The sequence below is a fragment of the Hirundo rustica genome, chromosome 7 (assembly GCF_015227805.2).
Source record: "Hirundo rustica isolate bHirRus1 chromosome 7, bHirRus1.pri.v3, whole genome shotgun sequence".
NCBI lineage: Eukaryota > Metazoa > Chordata > Aves > Passeriformes > Hirundinidae > Hirundo > Hirundo rustica.
In genome coordinates, this window is record NC_053456.1 from 33,257,170 (window position 1) to 33,268,292 (window position 11,123).

Genomic DNA, 11,123 nt, shown 5'->3' on the forward strand with positions numbered 1-11,123 from the left:
CTATTTAGGGTTCAGCCTGCTCATGGAAGGCAGATCACATCAGGCCTGGTCCTCAAGGCAACCTGTGTCCATGCAGTGCACAAAATGTGAAAAGCCTGGTGAACCAAGTTTGTTGGGAAGAAAGAGAGAGAAGGAATTTTTCCTCTGGAGCCTGCAAGACCATGTCCACAACGTAGTAAGTTCAACACTTGCCACTGTATATCGAGTCATCTCAGGTGGCCTTTTGTGCCATTACAAACAAAATGTGTTTGTAATTCCTGGAGCACGAAGCACAGATGGCTGGGCTGAGCTGTCCCCATATGGAGCCAGTTTGGATCAAATGTCTAATTCATGGGGGAGGGTTTTGCTTCATGTAAGAAATAGTGCAGAAGAAGAATGTCCCATTGCTGCCCGCAGAACTGTTTTTATAGTTTAAAGAGATCTGACTGCCAGGACAAAAGATTACCATTGAAATCAAGGGCTGCTCCTAAACCTTTTTTTTTTTTCTGTAGAAATTTGTTTTCTGTGTAGGAAAAGGAATTGGTAACACTTGGACTGTACCACTTTTTACACACTGTAGAAAGGCATTCTCCCCAGAAAATGTTGGAATGAGGCCAGTGATTTGAGGAAAGATATGAGCCTTCTTCAGCAGGTCATCATGGGCTTGTATGACTTCAGAACTTATTCATTCCAGATTGAAGAATTTCGGACCATAAGTAAATATGCTTGGCCTCTAAACTGTATTTTTTCCAAAAGCTTCCCTGATCCTGAGATTCAGCATTGTGATTCATACTACAAAGTGAACCCTCTGTTACTTACTAGTAACTTATAAATTCTCAAAGTTCAGGTATGTCTGAACTAACGCTGTAATTTTTTTTTTTTTTTTTTTTGTGAATTGCTCCCTTGAGCTGAAGGAAACCTAAAACTAGGAGTTTAGGTGTAGCAAGTCATCCTGTTCAATCAGTGAAAGAGATTTTTTAGATATAGGCTTCAAATTGGTTTCACATCCAAATTCAAGCATCCTTTAACACCATAGTGCATTTTGGATACAATAGAAGTAATTCATTGCAGTTGTATTCACTACTGAGTGGGGTAAGGTACTAAGGTAATTGAAATGGCAGCTACACACACATAGGAATTGATTTCGGGGACAGGAATGGTTTTCAGTGTTGCCAAATAACCGGTTTTCAAAAATACTGAAGTTCAACTTGTATTCTTCTGTAAGTGTATATATATATATATATATATTAATGATAAAGCTAAAACTTCCCCTGAAATGACAAAACTTTTTTTACTTGAATTGACCACTCCTTGTATGCTTTTACTATTTGTCATGTTACAAAGTCTGTAAATATTTGTACTAACTCATAACAAAATCAAAATGTCCCCCTGACCTGTGTCCAAAACCATATTCATTTGCTGTTAGTCATGCTTTTTCTAGCACTCCTGGGTCAAAACGACCTGTTCACTGGATATAGTGTCAGTGTCAGGAAGATAAATTCTCAGTATTAAATTCAGAATGAAAAGCCTCTATTGAGCTTTGCATGAAGTAAGGGTATTTTGAGTAATTCTTCATGTAGGCTTTAACGCTGTTGCCCTGTTCATGATCATAGTAATGTTATAAAGTGCCTTCTCACAAAAAGTGAAGGTAAGCAATAAAAATTATATTGACACCTGTGTGAAGAGAGAGACATGTGAGCTGCAAAGTTACAGCTGTTTTAAACCCCAGTGCTCATGAATCCAGTTCATTTCCCACTAACCACATACTTTCCTATCTTGTCAGTACGCACACCATGTGGCAGCCAGGATATGGGAAAGTTACCTGCAAACTCTTCTTGCCCTCTCTGCCTTTGTCATTGGCCTTCGAGTCCGGCTGAATTTGAGAGAATCTCAACGGGCAGCCGGTGCAGAGAACAGCAGTCTGGTGTTTGGCAAAAGCAGTGCTACTTCTTAATACAAATTCAACTATCTTTTTAACAATAGCAAGGACACAATCTCAGCAACTATGAAACCATTTCTTGCATAGTCACACAAAGGAAAGAGAAGTATCACAACAAATGCATTGTAAACTAAGACTGTGTCAATTATGGTAATACAGAAGGAGACTGAAAAGGGAGGTAAGAGGGGAAAGTGCTTATCACAGCCATCAGAGAAGTTAGGATACTTCTTAATTGCTCAGTGACTCTGACGTTTTGTGGGTCAAACCTATATTGTATCTCACAGACTTCAGAATTGCCTTTAAAAATTCCAGCTGATGTATCCTCTTTATTCCACACTGCACATGAAATAAACTTGTCCAACCTTAGGACTGTTCATAAATAAAGGATCCTGCAAATGTAAAACTTTGAGGCATCTTACCAGGAGCTTGTGTTTGCCAAGACTGAGTCAGCAGAACTGGACAGGACCATCTCTGTCATGCCTGTTTGTCATGAAACACTAAAAGTGGTATGTGCTGGTTGGATTTAGTTCCATATATGTCTAAACTGGAAGATGTCAGGAATGATGGTGAGTGTTACAGTGAGATCAGGTAAGTGAAAGAGTTCATCTCAGCAGTTTCTTATTTTGGATAACAAATCACTTCAAAGGGCTGAGGAAATGGGCTGAGCCTGTGGCATTTGCTTTAGAGGTAATTTTATTAGGGGAACAATTGCACTACTGTTTCCATAACAATTTTTGTTTGGGTGCTAAGAAAATATGTGAACTTTTATCTAGAAAAACTTAAAAACTAGCAACAAGGAAGTTACAATGCATTTGAATTTTATCATATAATACTAATTGTTGGCTGGCTAATCTGTGGTGCCCCAGGCACTGGTTGGAGGTGGTCACAGTCCTTTGCTAAGGGGTGTTGGCATCGAGTTCATTTGTTTCAAATCTCTCTCCATATGGTAGGAGTGAACACTGTCTTGTGAATTTTGTTGGCAGAGATGACAACACAGTTGCCATAAGTATCACATGCCTCTCGAGGAGGGTCCTGGAGCATTTAAAACCAACGTCCCATCAGAGCGTCTCAAAATCCCAGTTACTAGCAGAAGATGCAAGCAGCAAAAGAATAATTGCATATCAATCTTGTAATTTTGCAGGTGGGAGATGGGGATGAAGAACTGCGAGTTAAGGCCCCAGCCTCTGGCATAACACAGGTGCCTGGACCCCAGCTTTTGGGTGTACATGCTGTTGGGGTCCCTGTGACCTTAGTGTGCAGAAGAGAGGGAAATTAAAGGCAGTGATAACCTCTGAGGGCCATTTTAAAACTACCCTGCTTGAAACAAGAGGGATGGGGCTGTGAGGGTGGTTTGCAGAAGCATTGGAGCTGAGATGCAAAGCAGATAAAACCCCTGCTGCCTTCTTCCTAAGGAAAGCTCCCAATAAAAAATTCCCATGGTACTGGAAAATAGCTTTTTCTAAACTGGTATTCTAATGATTCCAGCATGGTGACTGACAGCCCTGCAAACAGAGGATGTGCTCATTGGGTATTCTCATGGACTCATTAGTCCTTAGTGAGCAGGTAAAATACGCAAGCTTTTCTAGGTCACAAAGCATTAATCAAGTTTATCCCTGCCCAGTTAAACTGGCAAATATTTGTGAGTATGCATGTAAGCTACATTGCTACAAAAAGATTTGTGTTTCCAATTTTAGTAAGCAAGCCTGGGGCTTCAGGGAGGGGGATAAAGCAGCATTGTTGTAAGAACAAAGATTCTATAAAGGTGGGGGCAAAAAAACCCAAACAACACACCCTACCCTGAGAAAAGCTTATTGGAAGGTTAGTTTTATGGATCTTGTGAAAGCAATACTAGGGGAGGGACAGCAGAATGGCCACACTTAAAAAGTATAAATAATTCCTAGAAAAATGCCACTAGCTTTTTCCATTGGTATTAGTTGAGCTATGGAGGTTTGTTGAGTAGAGAACTAAAGCAATTAAAACATTTTGTTCTTAACACTGTCACCTTATTATTTAACCTTTTAAAAAAAAATCCTTAGTTAAAAAAATCTTAATATGATCAGGGTATAACTGGGGAAAAATAAGCATAGTAATAATTTACTGGCTCTGATTTTTATTCTACCATAGCTAAAGTGTGTGTGGGATGAAGAACTGAAAGTCCCAGAGCTCCCAAAATATCCCCCAAATCAATGTTTTGAGGGGGTAGGGTTTCAGCATAGCCTGGTGCATACTTCAAAGGGTCTGTAAATCATTAGACATACTGTGGGGACTACTGCAAGGCTCTAAAAGAGCTAGTGGGCAAGGAAAGCCTTCTGCAGGAAAATAAGATTTTCTAAGAGATTTGACACTTATTTCAGACTAGGCTGTGCATTATGTTAACGTATAATGGCTTCACACTGAAACATTGTGTGGATTTATGCTCATAGACCACCTGCTCTTCCTTAATTTTGGGGTATCTTTCTATTTTCTACTTTCATTGCTATCTCTCACAGAAGTAAAAATAAAGTGGCAAAACATGGAACACCCTGACAAAGTCACAGCAGCAGCTGCGGCCTCAGCAACTCTCCCCAATTTTAAAGCTTTTCTGTAAATCAGAGATGGGATGAGAAACTGAGTTGTGAAGTTAAAAAGAAGCACCCAGGAGCTGCTCATGTGAAAAGCACTGTCAGCTGTGCAAGGGTCTGACAGAGCACCTGGCAAGTGAGGCATACAGGTAAGGAAATTGGGAACCTTAATCGTGGAGAATTAAGAACTTCTGTTTGTGGGTTAGCTTTTTAACATAAAAATTGTTTTTACAGGGCTAGATTTTATAGTTTTCAGCTTGCTGGAGCATCTGCTGTTTGTATGGCTCAGCAAGTGTGCTAGAAGCTCTCAGGAAAGGTGATTCTTCTCCCAAATTTACTGAGGTTTCCATGGTGTACTTTAGAGATCTCAATGGCTAAAAACATGAGTAAAAATACACAGAAACTGGGCTGGCTTCTATTCATGGGTATTACCTGGTCCTTGGTGCATCAGACCAAATCAGCTCTCACTGAAATGAGCAGTGAGTCTGAGTTTCAGCACCTGGCAATATTAGGCTGGTACTGCACAGCTCAACTGTTTGTGCAGGGCTTATTTTTAGGCATGGGTGTGATTTGGTACTTCATACTGCTGGGCACTGCTAATAAATCTGGGTAAGCAGCAGCAGAAGCAGGCTCAGGCCATGCAACCAGAGAGGCTGTAAATCTGAAACAGTAAATTTATGGTTTAACGAAATTCAGTTTGGAGTGGTTATGGCCTTTAAGCTACGCCTCTCCAGTTCTTTCTGCAGGGGCCAGACTAGAAATGCTGTGTAATGTTTTGAGTATTATAGACCTCAGTGGGTTTGGGGCTCTTTGTCTTAAACACTCCATCTGGAAGCAACTATAACTTGGAGAGGGTTCAGTGGATGTGGTTGTGTCTCTGTCGTGGCCCACAGTGGGAGAGAAGGATGGATTTTTTTGTTATCTGTGGTAATTGTAATAGGGTAAAGTAATTTGTCACATTAGAGTAACGAATGCATATTGAAATCAGATGTCTGTACATAATGCTACCATGGGTGCTATCTCACAGTCATAAACACTTGAGCAGGAGTTTAAACCAAAAGAAAAGAAAACAAAAGAAAAAACCCCTGTATGCTGGCAAGCAAAGCAGCCAAGCATCTTCCTTTGTGTCCCATCCCAGGCAGCAGCAGGACAACCAGCGGAGCAACAATTGCCTTCAGGACACTAATTACATGTCAATCTGTACTGTTAAGTGACTGTAGATGATTGTTCATCTTTGTCCTGGGGAATTGGTGTATTAACACAGACCGATGTGGAATTACGTGAAAATGGAGCTACTTTGCTCTGAAACACATGCAAATGCTTTCCCAGTTTGAAGTCCAGGAGCTTAGCTACTGAGTAACTAATTGTGCTTTTATTGCCGCAGCATTTAAGATGTGTTCTCCCAAAGAAAAAAAAAAATGGCAGTTGCATCCCTTGCTTTAAGTGACTGCACTCTTGATTGGTACTAAACCAAGGGCTCAGGAAAGATTTTGACACTGTAATTCAGCTACATAAGGAACAGGAGCATTTCTGTTCCACCAGACTCTCTTGGCTCACATCTGCACAATATTTTACAGTGAAAATGAGAGGGGAGGATTTGGAGGAAGATTACTAAGACACATCAGGAAGTTCAGCTTTCTGTCTTCTGCTCTAAGTCCCTTCAGCATGGCTTAGTGCTTTGAGAAACACAACTCACAATAAATCTAGTAATGATTTCCCACAGAAACACTAATCCAAGTTCCAATATCCAGGCAGAAAATCAGCATTGCAGGTAGCAAATTTCAATATTGAGAAGCTGTAAACTCTGACATGGCCACAAAAATCTGGGGGGGGGGGGAAAAAAAAAATCCTAAGCAGCAAACAAAATCACTCTGTAAAATGAGGCTGCCATGGGAGAGATATATGAGCATGTGTCTCTATAGATAGACTTAAAGCCTGCAATACAGAATTGGCATAATGTTGCCTTTGAAATGCATGTCACTTAGGCTTCTTGGTGTTTAAAGATAAAGCAGCATATTTTCCTAGTCATACTACTACTTTTACCCATAACATGGATGCAAAAAACACTGTGAAAATAGTGTTTGGGTTTTGGGGGGGTTTTTTTGGTTTTATTTTTTTTTTTTCCCCCCTGGGAATTCAGGAACACTGCCAATTTGAGCAAATATTACTATGAAAAGAAATCTAGAAGGCATGCTTGACCCCAAGAGCAAGGGATAGTTAATAATGATCTGTCCAATAAAAACAGCCCCAGATATTACAGTCTGAAAGACTGCATTAAAAGAACATTTTCTTTTTTGCTACTTCTACACCATCCATGGAAAAGCCTGAAAGACTATTAGAGTAAGTTAATAGTCCCCTGTGTTTTATCTACCTAAGGGAGTTGTAACAAGACCCTGACTGAAACAGGAAATGTACAATAAATCCCATTTTTATGACTCTGTAAGTCAATGATTTTATGGTTTTAGTAACAGGCATGTAAGAAGTATTTTAGTTTTCAGTGAGTTGCGTGGTTGTTTTTGGTTTGTGGTTTTGTGTTTGTTTTTCTAAGGCAGTGTATATAAGTAAATTAAATCACATGTAATCCTGGGACTGCCAAAGAAAGATTCAGGACAGCAAAAACCTGTTCTAAAGAAGTATTTTTCTCTAGTTTTATTCTTGGGAACATCCTGAATAGATACAGTCGTGCCTGCACCTTTTTTTCAGTTGGAATGGGACCAGGAACAGACTGTAAAGAACAGTTTTGGTTTATAAACAGCAGCCCACTGGGTCCTTGGGCAGCCTGAACCAGTGGGATGATGGGAACCCCCCCAAGCACAGAGTGAGCTTGTGTCTTCTCTGAACACGCCACAGGTCACTGATCTGAAGGGTCTGGCAGAACATGCAAACTGGAAGGGGAGAGATGAACTATTACAATGTCACCTAGAGCTTACAGCCTCATGCAGGCTGTTCCTTCCAGTGCTAATGAAGTTTATGGTATCTAAAGTACAAATGTTCCTGCACACAGGCTGCTGCATTTTCAGGGCACTTGTTAAACCAGGAAGAATAACACCCTTGTTTTGCATTTTTTCCTGAGCTCTGAGTTTCTCTTTCTGAAATTCATAGAACCATACAATGGCTTGGGTTAGAAGGGACCTTAAATATAATCTCATTCCATCGCCCTGCCATGGGCAGGGACATCTCCCACTATCCCAGGTGGCTCCAAGCCCCTTCCAACCTGACCTTGGACACTTCCAGGACGAGGCAGCCACAGCTTCTCTGGGCAACTTGTGCCAGGGCCTCACCACCCTCACAGCCAGGAATTTCTTCCAGTATCAGCCTAAACCCGCTCTCTTTCAGTTCGAAGCCATTCCTTTTTGTCCTGTCACTTCTGGTTTGTTTTAGACACATACTCATTTCTCAACCACTCGTAGACGAGGGAATTAAATGCATCCACGGTATGTGCTTAGTACCTCTTCTCTTAGAAATGTAAATACAGATTTGTTGATCTGCTGAACTCAGCCCCAAGCTAGAGCAGGTGGGATATTCTTTGAGCTGGTCCTTCATCCTCCCTGTGCCTCTTCTGGCCTTAAAAGCACCCCTTGCTCATAAAGGTAAGATGCTGGGGTGTGTACATGGGGATGTTTCTTATCTCTAAAGAGAGAGTATATCTTCAGTTAACACTTCAGGATAGAACTGATGCTAAAAAATGCATTGGGACTGCCTTGACTCCAACATGTTAATGTTGACCAAAGCTGCATGTGTTTCTTACTATTGCAAAGAACGCTTCAGATTTCAGTTTCGTTTTTAATGAGGTCACATTTCTATATTTCTATTCAGTAATGTAGTTGTTCCAGATTAAATTTGAAATACAAGTATTTCTGCATTTCAAGCCATGAAGTTTTCCTAATGGACAGTTCTGACAGTGGAGCTGGACATCAAAGCATCTCCAAAACTCAGCTCTTTGCTTCTTAAGCCTGTTACTGCTTATCTGCCTCCTGCAAGAGAAAAGCAAGGGGCTGGGAGGGGAAATAGATACTATGTAAAGGAAAAAAAACAACTAAAAAATAAATTAATGCCAGGTGTTTGGAAGTGGTTTCTTACTTAGCTTCCTTTTGGGGAAAGGTACAACAACAAAGCCCACAATCCCTTTTCATCTTCTCTGCAGCCCTCCTCATCCTGCTCTGTTCCTGTATCCCCAAATGGAGTTGTTTGGCCATCCCCAGAGCTGTGAGGGTTATCCTGCCACCTCCTGCTGAAATCTTGGCACTCCAAGGCAACAAAATTGGGTATTTTAAATGGGGTTATGGATAAGCAAGTTGGAACCCAGGCACTATGCACTATGTTGTATGCTACTGTGATTCTTGTGGGGAATAATAATAATAATACAACCAACACCTTTTTCTTTAAGTTTTGTATGAGCTACTCTAGAGGCAAATCCCTGCCTTAGGCCTCAACCCCACCGAGTTCTTGTTTATTCTAGGAAATGACTTTGTGTGATACTATGGGCTGTATTATTATTCTTTAAATGTATAGGTTTGTACCAACCCCCCATAGTCTACCACGAAACTCACAGGCATGCAGTGCTGATCTCAGCCTGGGCATACTTTTATTAAGAAATTCTTGCTGGTCAGGCCTGACATTAAGATGATAGAACGATGATACCATAGTTTGACTAAGCCTTTTTGGAGTTGTTCAAGATAAGGAATTCAACTGTTGTCACAACCCAGCCCCTGAGTTTTAGCACTGCCCTTGCTGATGGAAGCTGTAGAAAGAGATTTTTTCTTCATAAATTTTAAGAAAGTGGTGGGAGAGAACAGGGTGAAACTCCTGGCAGCACTGTGGTAGCACCCAGAGTAAAAGCTACTTTGTATTTTGAGACTGGTGGGAAATTTCTGAAACCACAGCACATGCTTTCTCAGCTAACATACAGACCCCCTAGTCACCATTTTCAGTATGTGCACCTATTATAGTTCAAATTAGCAGTACTGGTGTTGTGCAGCAACTGCCCGTGAAGACAGAGACTGGGTTGGTAGTTTGCTCTTTTCCCCCAGCCATTTTATTTTCCTGCTAGTGTAACTCTACCTGCAGAGCAGAGCACTGACTGTAGCTGCATTTTGATAGCAAGAAAACAGAGCCCTCCTCTTCACGGTCTCTTTTTCTGCTTTACTGGACTCCTTGTCTGTTTAAAAAAGGTGTCAAGACTGGCCACAGAGCTTCTGTATAACAGAAAATAACTTGGCAGACACAGGGAGTGTAAATGTTTGGTTAAAATAGCAAGGTTTCAGGTCAGTAATCAGATTGCCTAGTTCCAGCCAGAGGTGAATTTTTACCACCTCGTATAAGCTGCTGTTTACTGGAAGCATTAAGAGGCAATGAATGCAGACAGCCCTGTGGGCCAGCAGCCCCCAATCCTTGGGGATTCTCCCCCAAGCACCAGCTGCACCAGGAGCTTGCCAGCAGGGCAGTGGGCACTGTTCTGACAGCTGAAAGCATGGGAGGTATCTCCACACCAACACTGGAGGATGTGAAGCCAAATTGCATAGGAATGTGTTTCAATGTTTGTGATCTCGTGGGGATGCCAGCATTTGCTGTTCTGAAAGAATTTTCAGTAATTTTACTGTTCAAATAAAGAAGTGCAAGGTCATCTCATGTAGATCATGCAGACTTGGGGCTAAAAAAAAATTAAATTTATGGACTTGATAGCCTCATTGCATGCATAGGAATATTCACTATTATCCACGCTTTTTCCTGCAAAGCACAGGAAATGTTTTTAAAGCTGTTTTGTATAATTACCAGTTATCAATCTGGGAACAAAAAAAAATCTCAGAAATAAAATACAGAGATAAAAGAATTTCATATTGAAGTAGAAAAGTATGTTCATTCATGTCAGTGGGTACTTTGCATTGCTCTGGCCCATTTTGCTGCAGTCATTCTCAGGGATGCACTGCTCTCACACTCGCTGCTGTATTCAGTTCCCAACCAGCTGGGTAAGGTTTTTATTACACCACATGCTCTTTAAACATGTCTTCTTTTACACTGCTAGGGAAACCTCAAGCCTGAGGCTTTACTATGACTAAATTTGAAGAGCTAAGAAGGTGAGTAAAAACAGTTCTCTCTCTAAATTCCCCTACAGATGAGCAAGCTTCCCTTTGCTTGCCTTCACATCTGTTCTGCAAGCCTGGCTGCAGGCTCAGGGTCACGGGCAGCCTGACTGATGGCTCCTAAGGCTGTCACACGCACAAGTGTGTGAACATTTCTGGCAGGACATTAGCAGCTGAGTTAAAGGGATCAAGGTTTCATCTGCAGTCATAAAGCTAAAAACTGCAGACAAACTTAGGCTTAGTTTCTAGGCTTAGGACCCTGTGTTTGTGAGTCTGTATCCATGTTTGCTTTCACAGCTTGTTCACATTTTTGGTCTGCTTTCTGAGCACTGGATTGTGGTAGGTGTGTTTCTAATCACAGGTTTGATTTAGGGGCAGAAACTGGAATAATAAATGCGTGATCGAGCAGTTGCTCACACGTTTATAACGGGAAAGAATTAATTCAGCTAATAAATGTCAGCTTGTTTTCTCTGTGCAATCTGGTGTAGTGGAAGGTGTCCCTGTCCATGGCAGGGGGTTGGAACTAGATGATCTTTAAGGTCTCTTCCAACTCAAACTGTTCTG